This window comes from Narcine bancroftii, chromosome 2 (genome assembly GCF_036971445.1).
Source record: "Narcine bancroftii isolate sNarBan1 chromosome 2, sNarBan1.hap1, whole genome shotgun sequence".
NCBI classification, from domain to species: domain Eukaryota; kingdom Metazoa; phylum Chordata; class Chondrichthyes; order Torpediniformes; family Narcinidae; genus Narcine; species Narcine bancroftii.
In genome coordinates, this window is record NC_091470.1 from 352,934,989 (window position 1) to 352,955,282 (window position 20,294).

The window sequence follows — 20,294 nt, forward strand, 5'->3', positions numbered from 1 at the left end:
AATTTCTTACTTTCATCGTTTGCTGTTACTCGACCAAATTTTGTGTATTATTTTGATAGGAAGAATAGACTATTGTTTTTTTTAAATGAAGCAACTAATAAATATTGGTGAACATACCATTCATTGCACATGAACAGAGCAATCTATGGAAAAATGAGATTGATTTGAGTTTACTCGATGGCATATGGAATTGAGATCTTGCATGCTGTTGGAAAAAGTAACAACATTTACAAGATAATTAATTCTTTGATCATAAAGTTGGACCCCTTATTTGGAATATGTGGGTTTAAAATTGTGAATTCTCTGGCCATGCTGTGGTGGTGGTGTTCTAATCCATGGTATTTAATTAATTATGTTATTGTGGATTGTATCTCCTTCTTTCCAATTTTTCTTTCTTTCTAAAGGTTAGATATGGGTGAGAGGATAGGGATAGATATGGGGAGATGGGTTCGGGGGTTGGGGGGGGAGTATTTTTACTATATTTACTATATTTGTAATGTTTATCTTTTTGATTGCATGTATCATGGTTTTTATATTTTAAATAAAATATTTAAAACACAGCAATCTGTGCCAGTTTGTCAGGTAAAAGTACAGCAAATAAATAGAAAGGCAAATAATACCTGACCTTTATCGCAAATAATTTATTAAATGAAAGACAGGCATCCTGTTTAGACTGAGCTTTGAGACCCATACTCAAAGGAGGATAATATGTCCTGTAGTACATACAAAATTGATTCACCAGATTGATCCTTAGGATGGCAGTGGCTTCGAAGAAAAGTTGTAAAGATTGAAGTTCTCGTGGAATCATAGCAAATTCTGAGGCAAAAATAGGTCTTTACTGTTTCCTCTACTTTGTGAGCATAGTCTCAAATTAGCAATTGACCATTCAGGAATGAGATTGGAAGAAATTTGTATTTGCAAAGGATCAGTATCTATTTGAAATGATTTCCCTTTTGAAATCTGTGGATGTTTAATAATCGTATGTGTGTATATATGATATCTATAGATATATAGATATCTATAGATATATATACATGTATGTGTGTGTCTGTCTACACGTGCATGCACATGCACACACACTGTCCTCCATAATGTTTGGGATAAAGACGTTTCCCTCATTTGCCCCTGTACTTCACTGTTTTCAATTTATAATCAAACAATTTATGTGTAATTAAAGTGCACACTCCAGATTTCTTTCAAGGTTATTTGTATACATTTTGGTTTGACCATGTAGAAATTACAGCACTTTTTAGTTGTAGTCCCCTCATTTTAGGGCACCATAATGGTTTCACATTGGTTTCACAGATGTTTGTGAGTATTCAGGTATGCTTCATCGGTACAGGTGTAAGAGAGCTAGGCTTGCTTCTAAACTTTATCATCTTTGGAGTCTGTCGTTGCCATTTTTCAACGTGAGGACCAGAGTCGTGCCAAGGAAAGTCAAAGGAGCCGTTATAAGGCTGAAAAGCAAGAGTAAAACAGTAAGAGATGTCGCTCAAACCTTAGGATTATGAAAATCAACTGTTTGAAACATCATTAAGAAGAAATTGAATAATTGTGAGCTCAGTAATTGCAAAGGGACTGGAATTCCAAGGAAGACCTCCCATGCTGATGACAGAAAAATTCTCATCATAATGAAGAAAAATCCCAAACACTGTCTGACAGATCAGAAAAACTCTTCAGGAGGCAGGTGTGGATATGTCAATGACAATTGTCTGCAGAAGACTTCAAGAAATACAAAGGCTACACTGCAAGAGGCAAACCGCTAGTTAGCCACAGAAATAGGATGGCCAGATTACAGTTTGCCAAGAAGTTTTTAAGAGTCTGTAGAATTCTGGAAAAGATTTTGTGGACAGGTGAGACCAAGGTTAACCTTCATCGGAGTGATGGCAAGAGCAATGTGCAGAGGCGGAGAGGAACTGCCTAAGATCTAAAGCATATTACCTTTGCCATCATTTGCACCTTGCAGTATTGCCTCTGTATTTCAGTTCATGAAGTCATCTGGGGACAGTAGTCGTCGACACATCTACACCTGCCACCTGAAGAACATTTCTGATCGGTCTGTCAGGGGTTTTTGAATTTTTCTATATTTTGATGACTTATCTGCAGTGGAGAGCTTCGTTGGCCTACCAGTCCCTTTGTGATTACTGAGCCAACCAGTATGCTCTTTCTTCTTTCTTTATGATGTTTCGAAGTGTGGATTTTTGTCATCCTAAAATTTGGCCTATGTCTTTTAATGTTTTATTATTTTTCAGCCTCATATTAGCTTCTTTAAGTTTTATTGGCACAACTGTTGAAAAATGGCAAATACAGACATGAAAGGTAAGGTAATCAAAAGCTTAGAAGCCTAGCTGTCTTGTACCTGCACCAATTAAAAATAGCTGAGTACTTGTAAACACATGTGAAGTCAAATGTCCCAAACGTTGTGGTACTCTGAAATGAGGGAACTATGCATAAAATGTTCTGTAATTTCTACATAATCAAACCAAAATATATACAAATATCCTTGAATAAAATTGGAAAGTGCACTTAAATTGTATGGGAATTGTTTGATTACAAATTTAAAACTGTAAAGCACAGGGGAAAATAAAGAAAAAAAGTGTCTTTGTCCCAATCGTTAGGGAGTGCATTGTGTGCATGCGCACATCCCTATCCCCTGAAGTTGCTGTGCAAATTGATAAGATGGTTAAGAAGGCATACGGTGCGCTGGCCTTCATGAGAACAGGGATTGAGTTCAAGAGTCGTGAGGTTATGTTGCAGCTCTACAAACTCTGGTTGGACCACACTTGGAATATCTGCTCACCTCGTTTCAGGAAATATTTAGAAATTGATACATGCATCTAGCATCAAAATCTTTTTTCTTCCCTCAGGTTTTTCTTGTAATGTATGCTAAGGTGAGTACTTCAGTAACTGGTAAGCTAATTTGACAACATTAATTTATATTTATATAAATTAATTAATATTTTCTTCACAATCACTTAAATGTGCAGTAATATTTTTGACATACTGATATATTTTAAGAAACTGCAGGCTTCAAATCCTGCTTTGTGCACCTTTGTCTGCGTATGTTGTGTTCTACACTGTTATAGGGGGCTGTTTATGTGAGCCTCAGCTGTTACATTATCATCTAGACCCCTGGGATACTTGGGCCATAGGGAAAGTTACACAAATATATGAACCTTAACAGGAAGATGATGACAGCCTGATTATTATTTTGAAGGGAATGGAGACTAAAGACAGGATGAAAGTGTTCCTCTTAAGTAGCCCACTGAATTAGTTGTATAATCCTCAAATGTTGAAATCTTGGTATACGATATTTAGAAGATTTTAACAGCATCACTTGGATCCACAGCTAACTGTAAAATAATTATTTTGGCAGATGACAACTTGTGAAATGGCTTACTGCCTATCGGACAATTATTTATATTGCTAAATCTATTGTGTGATCAATAGTTTTATATGATTGTGACTCTCGTGCATTAGTCACATCATAAGACTGAAATTGCACTTCAGAATCCAGTCTTTTGAGTAAATCATTGCCAACACAAAGGCTGCATAATTTTCAACTGCAGATTAAATAATATGGACTGAGCCCATCTGTGGGACAAACAGCCCAGTCTGCTGGAGCTTGTGAGCTGCAGTGATTGATGTAGATTGTTTCTGATGTGCAGCTTTTGTGTGCTGTGCAACGACAAAAGAGTCACATCAGTGTGTAGCAAAGTGATTTAAGCCTTTAACCATATAACCACTTACAGCACAGAACAGGCCAGTTCAGCCCTACTAGTCCATGCCGTAGCAAATCCCCACCCTCCTAGTCCCACTGACCAGCACTCTGTCCTTACCCATCCAGTCCTCTCCTCTCCATGTAACGATCCAGTCTTTCCTTAAATGCAACCAATGATCCCGCTCGACCACATCTGTCGGAAGCTCATTCCACATCCCCACCACCCTTTGCATAAAGAAATTTCCCCTCATGTTCCCCTTATAATTTTCCCCCTTCAATCTTAAACCATGCCCTCTAGTTTGAATCTCCCCCACTCCTAATTGAAAAAAGTCAATCCACATTTACTCTGTCTGTCCCTTTTAAAATCTTAAACACCTCTATCAAGTCCCCCCTCAATCTTCTACGCTCCAGAGAAAAAAGCCCTAGTCTGCACAACCTTTCCCTGTAACTCAAACCTTGAAATCCTGTCAAGATTCTTGTGAACCTTCTCTGCATTCTCTCTATTTTGTTCACATCTTTCCTATAATTTGGTGACCAAAACTTACACAGTACTCCGAATTTGGCCTCACCAATGCCTTGTACAATTTCATCATAACCTCCCTACTCTTGAATTCAAGGCTTCAAGACATTTTGCCCTCCTTTCTCATGTACAATTAATTTTCTGATGAAATGCTGCCATTCTGAGGTGGATACCGCTAAAAATTACTTTCTGAGTATTGGGGTGTTGTTGCAGTTGGGCAGGTGCTTGTTCATATGGAAGATTTTCTTAAATGGAAATGGAATATTGAACACTTTGGTCAGTTGATTCATCATGCCTTTTCTGATTAACAAGACGACCTCTGAGGCTATCTGAAAATTTTAGTTTTAAGATGTTTGCCTGATCATTTGTAAAGTTTTTGGCACTGGCAGAGCAAATTTTTTTGTTGTAAGCCGTTTTCTCAAGCCATACAAATTTTAAATCATGAATAAATTAACATTTAAAAATACCATTGCCTTGAACTTGGGGTGTCTCGTGTGTGTCTCTGTAAGGGAAAGATGCTTTTAAAATGATGCTCTTTGAAATGGCTGGACTTGATCTTTGAGAATTGAAATGCATAAAGGACTTTAAAATGGTTGATTCCATGTGTTTGATGGTGATAAGCAACAATGTATCCCTAAAGATAAAAACAGCTTGTAATTTGGGGTGATTGATCAAAGCAAAAGAGTATCACATTATGTATGGCAGATCTTGTGTGAACTGATCATCTTGTATTGCAATTGAAGATTCATGGTGTTTTTTCTTTTGAGTTTAACCAAATACTGGCCTGAAATAACATTTTCTGTTGCCAATCTATAAATACATTGCTGAACGGTTTCATACCAATTAAACATACAACTTGAGGATTTTTTTTCTCCCAAAAAACAATGTTATTAAACTTCCTTATGAGAATTAAAAATCCTTCCATCAATTTTTTTTTTATAGATCCAACATGCCTTTTGGAGCCTTAGTCTTTGTTTACAGAGCTGTGTATTTTATTGTTACTTAATAAATTTTTTTTCAGTTCAGCTCAGCTTGTCACCTTTTAGTGGCTCTTAACTTTGCATTAGCACTGAATGTCAGCATGTACTTCTGTTTGCATGTTGTCAGAACTTCACATCCAAGCCTATGCCAGCAGCTAAATAGTTTTTCATTGATATCCACCTATTGATTTCATCCGATAGAATTGGTATTTGTAGTTGATTTCTTTTGAGAGATGTGAGACGACAAATTATTTAAAAATAGAAATGCAGGGAGCTTAAGTTTTTTTATGAGAGCTTAAACTTCAAACACCATGTGCACAAATCTTAACGTTCCGCTTTCTATTTCACACCACATAGAACAACTGGTTCAATCTTCCAGTTCATTTCCATCTCTATCGTGGTCTGAAACTACTTTGTACACATTTTCTGCCTCTCCATCCCGCAGGATAATGATGGTTCTTTTCATTTGGTTTGTGGGGTTTGATAGGTGCGTCCTGGAGGGGCTGGACAGGCCGATCTGTGACAAGCCCTGTTTGCCAGGTGAGGCCTGGAGGGGCAGCAGGGGCAGGAGCTCTGTTGTGGCGCTTCCTGTGCCTTTCCTCTGTTGCCTGTTTGAGCTTGATCTCACCAGCATTCACATCTTTTCTGATGGCGTTCCCCCCACTGTGAGCGAACTTGAATCAGATCCTCCCATGTTGATGGGGCAATGTCAGCTTTCTTGAGGCTCCTGTGCAGTACATCCTTGTACAGTAGCCTCTGGCCTCCTCGTTTTCAAGTACCATGGGACAATTGGCCATACAAGATGATTTTGGACAGTCTTCTATCAGGCATTCTGACAACATGTCCTTCCCAGCGCAACTGGGCTGACATCTCCAAATTTAAAACTGTCTCACATCCATATAGCAAGGCTGATATGAGAATGGTCATGTACACTTTGGACTTGATGACCAAACTTGATCGTTCAGTTGACCAAATGCAAAGCAGGCCTTTTTGTTTCTTGACTCAATCTATACATCTAGAGAACCTGAGGATGTTATTCTGCTGTCCAGGTAAAACATGTTGGTAGCATTGAGATAAGTGTCCTCAATGAGGACAGTGGTACTTCGTAGCTTGAATCAGGGGCTGGTTGGTACAAAACCTCCGTCTTTTTCATGCTGATTGTCAATCTGTAGCTCTTGGCAGCACTGGCAAGATTAGGTGAGTGGGCAAAGGACTGGCAGAAAGAGTACAACATTAGTAAATGTGAGGTCATCCACTTTGGTAGGAAAAATAGAAGAGCAAATTATTTAAATGGTGAAAGACTGCAGAGTGCTTGTGCATGAATCGCAAAACGTTGAGTGATAGGTACAGCAAGAAGGCAAATGGAATGTTGGCCTTCATCACTAGAGGAATTGAATTCAAGAGCAGGGAGGTCATGCTGCAACTGTACAAGGTACTGGTGAGGTTGCACCTGGAGTACTGTGTGCAGTTCTGGCCTCCATACGAGGAAGGGCATACTGGCCTTGGAGGCAGACCAGATGAGGTTCACCAGGTTGATCCCAGAGATGAGGGGATTGACCTATGAGGAGAGATTAAATCACCTGGGATTATACTTATTCAAATTCAGAAGAATGAGAGGAGATCTTATAGAAACATAAAATTATGAAAAGGATAGATAAAGATAGAGGCAGGAAAATTGTTTTCACTTGTAGGTGAGATGAGAACTAGGGGACAGAGCCTCAAGATTCAGGGGAGTAGATTTAAAATGGAGATGAGGGTAAAAGTTTTTTTTCAAGAGAGTGGTGAATATGTGAAAGTCTCTTCCCAGAGAAGCAGTTCAGGCTACTTCATTAAACGTACTTAAGGTTCAGTTATAGGTTTTTACATAAAAATGGAATTAAGGGATATGGGGAAAAGGAAGGTCGGTGGAGTTGAGTCAATGATCAGATCAGCCATGATCTTATTGAACGGCGGAGTAGGCTCGATGGGCCAGATGGCCTACTCTTCCTATCTCGTATGTTCTTAAAGTGACTGGTGATTTGCTGTAAGTCTTCGAGAGAGTGGGCAACCAGTGCACCCTCATTAGCAAACTGTAGCTTATGCGCCACAATGTCCTTGATTTTGGTTTTTGCTCTCAGACTTGAGGCTGAGGAGCCTGCCATCAGCCCTCGTTTGTAGGAAGACCCCTAACTTCAGGTCTGATGTGGCATCCTGAAGAACAGCAGCGAAGAATAGTCCAAACAGAGTGGGAGCCAAAACACAACCCTGTTTTATGCCGTTGCTGATGGGAAATGGGTCTGATGCGGCCTTCCATACCTTCATGGAACTGACAGGTGATGTTGGTTAGGTGTGGGGGAAACCAAATTTTGGTAAGAGCTTCCACAGGCCATCTCTGCCAACAGTGTCAAATGCTTTGGTTAGATCAACAGAGAGAAATATAGTCCTCTCATGGGTAGCTGGCAGGGCTTAGTGAGTGGTGGGTCGTATCTCATGTGCCCAACTGAGTTTTTTGAGGAGGAGACAAAATAAATTAATGAAGGTAGGGTGGTGAATGAGATGAAAATGGATTTTAGTAAGGAGTTTGACAAGATTCTCCAGGTAAGCTCATTCAGAAAGACACGAGGCTTGGGATCCATGGAATCTTGGCTGTGCAGATTTGAAATTGGCTTGCCTCCATAAAGCAGAGGGCAGTAGTAGATGGAATGTATAATTTCTGGTCATTGGTAACAAGCAATGTTCAATAGGAATTTGTTTTGGGACACCTGCTCTTTGCGATTTTTATAAATGACTTGGATGAAGTAGTGCAGGGTTAGGTCAGTCAGCTTGCAGATGACAAGAAGGTTGGAGGTATTGTGGATAGTGTAGAAGGTTGTTGTAGGTTACTGCAGAATATAGACAGGATGCAGATTTGGTCAGAAAACTGGCATATGGAGTTCAATCCAGACAATTGTGAAGGAATGCGCTTGGGAAAGTTGAAATGCATCCCTTCGCAATTGTCTGGATTGATTTGTCCAGATTTCTGTGATGTTGCAGCTTAGTAAAACTCCGATTAGACCACACTTGGAGTATTGCGTTCATTTCGGCTTACTTCATTTTTGCAACGATGTGGAAGCTTTGGAGAGGAGGCAGAAGAGATTTACCAGGATAATCCCTAAATGAGAGAACGTCTTATGAAATAAGGTTGACCAAGCTAAGGCTTTTCTCTTTTGAGAGATGAGGATGACTTAATAGAAGTGTACAAGATTGAGAGGCATGGATGGGATGGACACCCAGCACCTTGTTAGTCGGTGACCATAGCAAATACCAAAGGGTATTTGTTAAAAGTGATTGGAGGAGAATTTAAGGGAGTCATCAGAGACAATTTCATACACACATAATGGTAGGTGCCTGGAATGCATTGGCAGGGGTGGTGGTGGAGGCTAACACAAAACAGACATTTGAAAGACTCTTAGATTGGCACATGGAGATACTGTATATACTTGAGTAATGGTCAAATTTTTTGGACCACTTTTTCAGGCCAAAAAAGGGGATATCAACTTTTACATGGGTCATACAAAAACACCTGATTTTTCTGGAACAAAAAAAGTGGGGGGGGGGGGCAACTATCATTATCTGATAACAACAACACATTTAGAACCCTTCAAAATCACTCTCGGTATCATCGCCTGAAGCAAAGATGGCAGCAAGTACATCCATCTTCTCACTGTTTAAACAGTCATTATAAGGGTCCCAGTCTATATCTGATGAGGCAGTTTCAGCTTCGTCATCAGTGTCCCACAAAAAATCATCTTCCATGTCATCAATTGCACAAGAGATACCATACTTTTTAAACTATTTTATCACAGTCTCTATTTTAACTTAGTCCCATGCCTTGAGCACGAAGTTGCACAGTATATCGAGTGAAGCAGCACGCATTGCTCCTCCTTTTGTAAATGACTCTTTGGCACTCGGCATCCATGTATTCCATTCCTCGTGCACATGGTCTTTGAATGGCTTGTTCAAGCAGACATTGAGAGATTGCAAAATAGACGCCAAACCACGCAGGATAGCTGCCATGTAAGTATTATGTAGTGCTAATCTACTTTTAGTGTTCTCAGTTAATTAGCAAACTCCGTTCTTTGCGTAAACCATCTGGCCACCTGTCTATCCATAGTTTTACACCATTTTCATCCATTCCTACTTTTTCATGAAAATGTGCAAAAATATCTCCAGGGAATTTCATTTTTTGTTTAATTTTGCATTTGAAGATTATGATGGGTCTTTGTCCTGTCAGCCATGCACGTTAACACCAGGGCAAACCTGGTCTTTTTGTGTTATTACTTGCACAGTTTTAACACCTTTCCATTCCACTGTACTATTGCCTATCATGTCAAAATTCATGGGGGTTTCATCCAGGTTTCCAGTATTTGCCAGTGCAAACTGGGGTTTCTGCCTGTTACGTATAATAAACTGATGAAAACTTGCAATTTTATGATCAACATCTTTTGGTAGTTTCTGTGCAATTTTTGTTTTTTGGCATAATATCAGATTTTTCCTGTTCATGAAACGATTGCACCAGCCAACTGTAGCCTCAAAATCATCACTGAGGTCTGGGTGTGACTTGGTTCACTGCAGACCAAATGTTCTTATTTTATTTGGGATGATTATGTAGCAATCTTGTCTCTGTTCATATATCCATTCTTCAACATGATTTTCCAACTCTGGCCAACAAGTGATTCCTTTTCTCAAAGTCATTGCCTTTTTGGTATGTTTCTTAGTCTCTTCTTTCTTCCTCCAAAGTCTTACCAACTTCTCATGCACATCAAATTTTCTTGCAGTAGCGCAGGTGTTGGTTTTTTATGACCATTTCTATCACATTCGACTTAAAGCTCACTACATTTTCATCACATGCTGCGTTTTGTTAATGGACCCTCCATGATAGCAATCACCTCCAGTCAACGCACAACAGATCAATCTGCACAATCTATGGGGGTCGACTTGTATGCTGATCAACGGGGCACCTGAGACAGCCAGAAAATGGGGATTATACACTGGATATACCATAAAACCCTTAAAATGAGGCTGAAAGGGACGGGGGTGGGGGGTGAGGGGGGTTTGACTTGTACATTGGTAGATTTGTATGCTTAAATATATGGTAGCTTTATTCAAACACTTGAGAAGGCCAAACTCAGAAGATTGAACAGTTTTCCCAGCACCCAGTTTTGTCAACTATTCCCATCCTTTATCAACCTGAAATGTTTCTCTCCAAAGAAGGTATCTGATTGCTTAGTTTCTATGTCAACTTCTGTTCTTTTTCAGGTGTTTAGTATCTGCAATTCTTTTTTTCTCTCCAAAACTAGTTAACCTGATTGAGTTATTGAAGTTAGTGATGTGAGTTGGATAAGCTCTGGTGGTTATTAAATACAGTTTGATAAACCTGGGCATCATAAGTATTTTTGTCCAGAGATTTTTACACTTGGTTTGCAGAGAGATGGAAAACTGCATTTTATTTAATGACCACACTAAAATTAAGAGCCTAAAAATATGAAAAATAGGAGGAAACCATTTGGCTCCTTGAGTTTCCTCTGCTATTGGGAAAGCACAGAAAGCAGCGAGCAGAGCTGCTCCCTCATGGTGCCAGAGTCCAGGGTTCAGTCGTTGGGTGCTGTTTGTGTAGAGTTCTCTCATTCTCCTTGTAACTACGCAGACAAAATACACTGTAACTGCTGGAGAAATTTAGCAGATCAGATGGCATCCTTGGGTAGAAATGGTCAGTCAAAATTTTGAGTTAAAGCCCTTACGATTAGTACTGTTAATGTTCAGTGCAGACTGTGGGTTGAAGTGTTTGTTTCCCTGAAGCATCGTCCCAACCCAAAATGTTGACATGCACCTTTTGCCTCTACAGATACCATTTGACTCATTGTGTCCTTCCAAAGATTAACTTTCCTTAATGGAACAGTTTCTCTTCATTTAAATCATAAATATCCAACCCTTTATTTAGAGATTGTCTCTTAAGTTCTTGTTCACCAAGCCCAGGGAATGATCCTGTCCATATCCACCCTGTTGCAGCTTCCTATTTTCTCAGTGAATTTAGAATTCCAGGGAATATAATTTTCAGGCTAGAGAAGGGGAAGAGATATTGTTCTACTCATCAAAGATCGCTTTCCTTCAGTATTGAGGGAGGAAATTCTTGAAGCCCTCTCAAATGAGACTATATAGGTAAAGATTAGAAGCAAAAAAAGGTGGTGACACTTTGCAGGGGTTGTGATGAAGATTCACCCACAGGAGATAGAAGAATAGATATGTGGACAAATATCAGAGAGATACAGTAAAAAATAGTTTCAGTCCTGGGAGATTTCGTTTTCTCAAATATTATCCAGGATTGCCCTCATGCTAAAAGCCAGGAAAAAAAATTGAAGCAAAATGTAAATAGACAAATGAAGGAAGGAGAGGTTGTGGACTTTAGGAATGTAGCTCGTCAAATGAAGGGAGTGTTTAATTTCATTTCAAAACCTTAGTCAGGCTCGTATAGACCAATTGTAAGAAAACAACTTGCCAGAATTGGTTGGGATGGATAAATTTGATTCTCTGCTGTCAGTACAGAGGAGATTCACCAGAAGTTGTCTAGGATAGAGCAGTAAAGCTGTGAAGAGAGACTGGAGTAGCTAGGTCTGATCTTCCTTGAGCAGATAAGGTTGAGAGGGGAAACAACTGAGGTATGTAAAATTAAGGAATGTATATAGTACTTACTGCATGAAACATTTCTCCTGGTTAAAATTGGACATGTAGGTTTTAGAAAAGGGAAAAGAGTGGCATGGTTGGCAAAGCGGTTAGTACAATGCCTTTACAGTGTCAATGAACGGGACCGGACTTGGGTTTGAATCCAGAGTTGTCTGTAAGGAGTTCTCCCCCTATCTGCGTGGGTTTCCTTCCACTGTTCAAATCACACCGGGGGTGTAGGTTAACGGGGTGTAAATTGGGCGGCATGGACTCGTGGGCCGAAATGACCTGTTACTGGCTGCATGTCTAAATTAAAAAATATTAGAGATTTGAAGGAATACGAAGGACACTTTCTTCACAAAGTGCCTGGAATGGTTGAGTGGTTGAAGCTGAGTCACTGATGACATTTAAGATGTCCCTCGAGGTGCACTTGAATTGCTTAGGCAAAGAAGAATATAGGAGATTAATATGGAAGAGTGCCCACTGTTTGGCATCGATGATTTGAACCCATTAGCCTGTGTCAAGGTGATATAATTCCATTATTTCTGTAATGAAGTTCATCCATGAATGATGATGATCCATCGCGCTTTCAATGCTTTGACATTATGAGTTGGACCAAATGGCCTGTTTCCATGTTGTATGATTCTTTATCGAGACTTCAGCTTTTGTCTCTCCTTATTTGAATGAGGAATGAGTCTGGCTAAGCCCTGCTTTATGGAAATTTGCCCTTTTAGAGTTGACAAATTAATACCGGGAAATTTGAGATTTGCTCTCACAGAAATAGTTTTTTTTCCTCAAATTTCATTTATTGAAGCAGGCACAGATGATATGGTGGCATGTTGTAGAAAATCACTCTGCAGTCTATTTTCTAGGATCATAATGGTGTGGGAAGGGGTGGTGATTACCTGAATGCGAGTCCACCCTTATTTAAATTAGTTTCAACACCATCTGTATACCCTGTAGTAAGGTGCCCTTTGTACTTGTATCCTCTAGCAATGAAGACATAAAGTCTTGTTACACTTGCATGTTTCTTTCTGTGATTCTTGTACAAGATTGTTCGTCCTATTGAGCATAAACATTTCCCATTTAAACTTTCATCATTTAAAAATATTTTTCTTTTTATCACCAAAGGTGTGCCTTTACTATTTCAGCGCAGCCTAAAACTAGCAGATTATGAAACACTGTTCAGTCATTAAACTGTTGACAAATATAGCATTTGTTTGGCAAAACTACTTCCAGATTAGCTATTTTCAAAAATGATTGAGCCGTTTTCCACCATTTAGAAACTTGTACGTCTAAGCAAGGATAAAAGAGCAAATTCATTGAGATGAGAGCACAAACTGTATTCAAGTCATGACCTTGTACCGCATGTGGCATGTAACCTATGTGCTACATTTGTTTAAAAAAATGTAAAAGTGTAGCATGCATTGTTTTAATCATGGAGCTGATTCAAGGTTGCCTGCCTTCATGAAATAAGCCTGGAGGAGAGAAATACTCCAGTTTATACAAGTATAAATTCACCTTTCAAGGACGAAAGCAGCATGTGGTACGATTTCTGATATATTGTACCTGATACTGCTGTTAGTTGAGAATCTATTGTCTTCAATAAAAGATTTTCTATTAGCTCAACCATAATAATGTGTCACAATAAGAAGAGGCTACATTGTTATTGAATCTGGAAGGCATCAAGGTGTAATGGGCCACTAATACAATATGAAGTTTATAAAATAAGATTCCTCAGCAGTTCAGTCATGGTGGCAAGCAATGAACTGACCAAATAATGAATTTGAGATATTAGAACAGGTGTGTGAGGCTCCAATGAATCGATCTGAGTAATACTAAAATTGATAACAAGGCTGAAAGCACAGAATACAATGATGAATCAGCCAGCACCACGAATGAGACAAGGACATACTGAGGAGTTTGCCAATGGTGGACATTGAAGAAGGTTATCTATGGTTACAACAGAACATGGATCAACTGGGAAAGTAGGCAAGGGAATGGCAAATGGAATTTAACCTGGACGAGTGTGAAGCAATGCATTTTGGGAAGTTACACAATGAATGATGGACCCTGGGGAGAGTAAGTGGTCCAGGGTATGATTCCCTGAGACTAGAGATACATGTAGACAAATTATGAAGTATGGCCCATTCACCTTCGTCAGAGTGCAATAATTGGTTATACAAGGTATAGGTGAGATTGCTCCTGGAACACTGCAGTTCTGGCTTCCTCTCTAAAGACAATGTGATTAAGCAAAACGAGATAGACAACAGACTCGCCAAGGCAAATAGCGCCTTTGGAAGACTACACAAAAGAGTCTGGAAAAACCAACTGAAAAACCGCACAAAGATTAGCGTATACAGAGTCGTCGTCATACCCACATTCCTGTTCGGCTCCGAATCATGGGTCCTCTACCGGCATCACCTACCGGCTTCCACCAGCGTTGTCTCCGCTCCATCCTCAACATTCACTGGAGCGCTTTCATCCCTAATATCGAAGTACTCAAGATGGCAGAGGCCGACAGCATCGAATCCATGCTGTTGAAGATCCAACTGCGCTGGGTGGGTCACGTCTCCAGAATGGAGGACCATCGCCTTCCCAAGATCGTGTGATATGGCGAGCTCTCCACTGGCCACCGTGACAGAGGTGCACCAAAGAAGAGGTACAAGGACTGCCTAAAGAAATCTCTTGGTGCCTGCCACATTGACCACCGCCAGTGGGCTGATATCGCCTCAAACCGTGCATCTTGGCGCCTCACAGTTTGGCGGGCAGCAACCTCCTTTGAAGAAGACCGCAGAGCCCACCTCACTGACAAAAGGCAAAGGAGGAAAAACCCAACACCCAACCCCAACCCACCAATTTTCCCCTGCAACCGTTGCAACCGTGTCTGCCTGACCCGCATCGGACTTGTCAGCCACAAACGAGCTTGCAGCTGACGTGGACATTTACCCCCTCCATAAATCTTCGTCCGCGAAGCCAAGCCAAAGAAGAGAGGTATATAGATGGGATGAGCTAGGGTAAGCTCCTTAGTTGATGCTGATGAGTTGGCCAAAGGACCTGTTTCTGTGTTTCATAATTCAATGACTCTAAAAATCTGGGAGAAAGATATTTTAGTCTGGTATTGTATCAGATTTTGGAGAGCCAAATTTGGTGAATGTGGTTGGGGTGACAGAGAGATGGAACAAAGAAATCACAGAGTGAGCAATCCTTGTGGAAAGGGTGGGGAGGGGTAGATTCATCTGGGGCAGATCACATGCAGGAATAGAAGGCCTCATCTTGAGAGCAGATGCAGAGAAACTTGGAGAAAGGGATGGGATGCTTACAGGGTTTGTAGTAAATGCCAGTCTATAGTTTGTCTCCTGATTTGGAGGCAGAGAGATCAAGAAAAGGGGGGAGACTCTGTTTTGATAAAGGGTCCTGACCTCAAATGTTGGTTGACCATGGATGCTGTCTGATCTCGGAGTTCCAACAACAGCTCATTGTTTGCTTTGATCTACAATCTTTGTGTTTCTCTATAATTACACATTTTGCTTCTTGTAATTCAGGTGTGATGCTGTTGTTTTAATTTCCAACAATATGCAAATGAAGTACAGGAGCTATTTGGATTCTGTTAAGTTGTTGAAATTTATCAAGCCTTTGAAGGCAGCCCACTCTTTTTTCACCCATTCAATCTAGGGTGTGTTTATAGAAAGCAGCTCATCAAGCAGATGTTTGGCCATCAGCCTTGGCGCTGCCTTGAATTATGGGCTTGTAGCCATTCAAGCTGTCCTTCCTCTGTTACTTGGATATAATTCTCATCCTTAAAAGACAAAAATTGATATTTTAAAACATTCATAAGTGTAGGTAAGAAATCCTTTTAAATTATTACTTAAATACCCAATATTTTAAATCACTTTTTGATCAGGAAGAAATACTAACTTATTAATGGGGTTACCCTATTCAAGTGGTTGGTAATTTTAATGCCATATTTCCTGCATGGAATATTGAACTATGATGAATCTTCCATCTTAAGTAAACTGCAAGAGAAATTTGGTTACAACATTTAAAATAAAATTTTGATGAGGTAGAATTATTTAGAGATAAAATTACTTCTAATAGACTAACATTTTGAATGTTTTGAACTTGTAGGATGAGGGTATTGAAATTTAATTTTGTTCCCTGTTTAAAAAAAACCCTCTTGACATCTGCTTTGCAAATTTATGAATGATATGAAGGCCTCTAGATTGGTACTACCCGATGAATTGGCCTTTTCTGTGTTTCATTCTTTGCTTGATCAACACTAACATGGACTGATTTTTTGGTATGATTAGACAAGGCGTTCTTGCAAGAGCTGGTCTCTGTGGCCGCCATGTTGTATTGGCGTCACTACCGCCCCCTGTCTCGGCACCCCCGCTGCCATCCACCCCTGTCTTCCCTCTCAGTCCCATTGTATGGGGGGGGCGCTCAGGATGTGGCCTGGAGGCGACAGCACGAAAAAGTTTGGGAACAACTGAGCAAGATATCAACGACAAACTAGCATGATATAGCAGCTCTATGGCGGTGCTACAACTTCCAGAAGGCATAATATCGCCTATGTGATGTCACTGTGTGATGATGTCAGCGTGTGCTGGGCGGTGATTTGGGCTTTAACAGGTTGCGTGGGTTTTGAAGAGTAAATCAGTTTGATTCACTCTAACAAAAAAACTCCTTGTGTGGTTTTTTAATCGGGTCCACTGTGATTGCAGTGGCCACAATGGTCTATATTTACATTAATACAGCTGGAGTTTACCCCTGCATCTTGTTTGCACTTACTTGACTGTTTTTCTTCATTTTGTCCAGTCAAACAAAACAAAGGCAAAAGCCAGTGTCTTCTGAATCTGCTACAATATTTCTTCTCCCAAGGATCTGAGCCAGAATTATTGAAAGCTCTGGCCTATTTGGCTTTCACCTATCCTTCTAACCCCATATTGGCCATAATTATTGACTATTTTTCACCTCTAGTTATCATCCTGGCCTGACGTTCTCATTCATGCCTGAGTCTATCCAAGCTTGTCAATTTTATTGACCAGAGTACAGCCTCCTATTTGTGCTGAAAGATTATGCTGGTCAATCTATTCTGACATTCTCAACAGGGTCTCTACAGACATCCTCCTGGAGGCTAGAGCATATTTAAATAAAAGCTTTATTTCGTTTTCACCCTATATAACACAAATATTTTTTTAATGTAGTAAGTAGAAGTACAGAGGAAACCCGAACTTGTCGCAGGGAAGGGGGTCCATAAACTTTGAGTAGAGACCTGTGGTGGGGGGGGGGGGGGGAGGAAATGTAGGGCATAGCCGAATAAAAGGCTGATAATGGCTGCTCCAATCAATCTGTGCTCACTTAATAATGTGTGAAACTCGTTCATCAATATCTTGTGATTTCAAATTAGAACAGTATAGATGATGTTATGCTGACCTATACAAACCTAGTTTATATAAATCTAATCCTTCCCAACCTCACAGACCATAACCCTCTATTTTTCTTGCATTCGTGCCAATTTAAGTGTCTGAAATTTGCTTTTGTACCAGCTTCCATCACCACCCCTGACCATGCATTCTGGCATCTATTTTTCTCTGTGGTCTAATAACGAGGTATGCAGATTATTCAGTGTCATCAAGGCCATTTAAGTCTCAAATATTAATGGGTCCTCTTGAGCACATCACGGAGAGGAACACTTACAAGAAAGGACTCCTCAATGTGATGCTGTCCTCGATAAGTCCTTCATTCTATCCCACAGCAAACCATTTGATCAAGGTTAATCCCCATTGTTCCAGACCAAGAAGTTATTGAAAAGAACATCCATTTCTCAATTGAAAAACAGCAGTGTCTTGGGAACCAAGTCAAAATTTCACAGCCCGATTTCCCACATTTAGGTCATTGAGGGCATGCAAGGGAATTTGAGTACTGTAATGGTAACTGTCTTTAAAACAAAGGAGAAAAATATTACGGCAGGGACCACAGTGGATTCTTCCAGTCTGCTGCGGAGGAAGTCACTGCTTGGGCCTTCCTAATTCACATTCGACATGCTAAGTACTGGGTGCTGAATCACAGTATGGATTCTGCACACATTGAAGAACAATAGATAAGATCATCCCCAAGTGTCAACTCCAGCAAAAATAGATGGAAGGAATGGACCATGAGACACAGCCATTTTTCTTATCAAAGCATTGGATTCCATCTATTGAGAGGAACCAGTGGTTGTTTTCAATTTGATTGTCCTCAAATTAATTTCCATCAATTCGATTGTTCCCCAAACTAGTCGTCATCTTATATTTGCCATATGAAGACGTAATCTATTTTACATTTTGTCGATGCTGCAATGTGATTCAACATTTAGTAGCTGTAGAGTCAAGACAGGTCACCTTTATTTATCTTTCATACCATGCTTGTATGGTAAAGATGAAATAGTGTTTCTCCAGGACCATGGAGCATATTTACATAAAGTTAGAATAGAAATTAAACACAATTAAAATATTAAGATGTATACAGTAAACGTCCGCTGTACCCTATCCACAAATGTACTGGGAATTCAGGAGTCTGATGACTTGGGGTGAAAAACAGTTGCCCAATCTGGATGTAAGGGCATGAGTGCTGCAGTACCTCCTACCAGATGGCAGAAGGGAGAACAGTTTACATGAGGGGTGTGTGGAGTCCTTCACAATGTTTATTGCCTTTCGCCGCATTGAGTGTTGTAGATATCTTTCATGGTGGGAAGAGAGCCCCCAATGATCTTTTCCACTGACTTCACGATCCTCTGCAGGGTCTCGCGGTCCGAGGAGGTACAGTTTCCAAACCGGGTGGTGATGCAGTTGCACAGGATGCTCTCAATACATTCTCTGCAGAATGTAGTGAGGATGGAGGGTGGGAGATGAACTTTGCTCAGGCTTTGCAGGAAGTCGAGGCACTACTGGGCTTTCTTGGCTTTGGAGCTGGTGCTAAGGGATCAGGTGCGATTCTCTGTCAAGTGCACTCCAAGGAACTTGATACTCTTGATGACTGCAACAGTGGAGCTGCCAATGGTCAGTGGAGCGTGGTCCTCCTGAAGTTGACAACCATCTTTTGTTTTTTTTGATGTTCAGACACAGGTTGTTGGCTGTGCTGTGCACCAGTCCGTTAGTGACTGCATCTTATCTCTGTATGCGGATTCATCATTCCTACTAATACGGTCGTGTCGTCAGTGAACTTGATGATTTGGTTCGAGCTGTGTTTTGCTCCACAAACATGAGCCAGCAGAGTGAACAGCAGTGCACTAAGCAGGCAGCCCTGGGGTTGGGGGCATGCTCAGCGTGATGGTCTTGGAGGTATTGTTACTGATCCAGACTGGAAGTTGAGAATCCAATTAGAGAGGGAGGCTCAACTTCCTTATCAGGTACTGTGGTATGATTGTGTTGAATGCTGAGCTGAAGTCAATAAACAGCTTTCGAACATACAAGTCCTTTTTTTCCAGGTGAGTGAGGGCTAGATGGAGGGTGGTGGCAATGGCATCGTCTATAGAGCGATTGGGTCTTTATGCAAACTGCAGGGGGTCCAGTGACAGGGGCAGCAGGAGCTTAATGTGCCCCGTGATGAGACTCTTGAAGCACTTCATGATGATGGGCGAGAGTGCGATGGGGCAGTAGTCATTGAGGCAGGAAACGGGAATTCTTTGGCATGGGGACAACAATGGCAGCTTTGAAGCATGGGACCACAGTGGTTCTCGCGGAGATGTTAAAGATATTGGTGAGAACATACGCTAGCTAAGCGGCACATCCCCCGAGCACTCTGCCGGGAATGTTATCCGGCCCATCAACTTTCTGCGGTTGACCTTGCCTATCTCTCTCTTCACATTGACCTCTGCAAGACACAGCACCTGGTCATTTGGAAGAGAGGTGGACTTCTTCACTGCAGCATAATTTTTTTTAACCTCAAAATGTACATAGAAGTTGTTCAGTGCATCTGGGAGGGAGGCATCACCAGCACAGGCAGATGGTACAGTCTTGTGGTTGGTGATCTCTTGGATGCCTTTCCACATGCATTGTGTGTCCTTGCTGTGAATGCGCATGGTTTGCTTCCATGATGGCCTTAGACATCTTGGCTTTTGCAATAGCTAGGGCGACCTTGTTGTCTGCTCTGAAGGCATCGTCTTGGTTCCTGAGCAGCACACACACCTCTGCAGTCATCCATGGCTTCCGATTGGAGCGAGTTATGATGGTCTTGGGCACAGTGATGGCGTCAGTACACTTATTAATGTAGCTGGTCACTGAAGCCCTATGCTCTTTTAGATTGATTCAGTCAGTGCACTCAAAGCAGTCTTGGAGTGCATAAATGGCCCCTGCTGGCCAGGTTTTAACCTGCTTTAGAACTAGTCTGGAGCATCTGACGAGCGGTCTGTTGC

At 40.8% G+C, this 20,294-nt stretch overlaps 1 protein-coding gene across 3 annotated transcripts in view; it reads left to right on the plus strand.

Annotated features, from left to right (window-relative positions):
- The window catches only part of LOC138755765 (focal adhesion kinase 1), a 457,595-nt gene that overhangs the window by 60,075 nt on the left and 377,226 nt on the right, over positions 1-20,294 (plus strand). The window contains exon 2 of one of the 3 annotated variants that reach the window (XM_069922333.1): positions 2,868-2,891. The exons of the other annotated variants lie outside the window; for them this stretch is intronic. The gene's annotated coding sequence lies outside the window, so the exon portion shown is untranslated. The remainder of the gene's footprint in view (positions 1-2,867; positions 2,892-20,294) is intronic. 3 annotated transcript variants of the gene reach the window in all.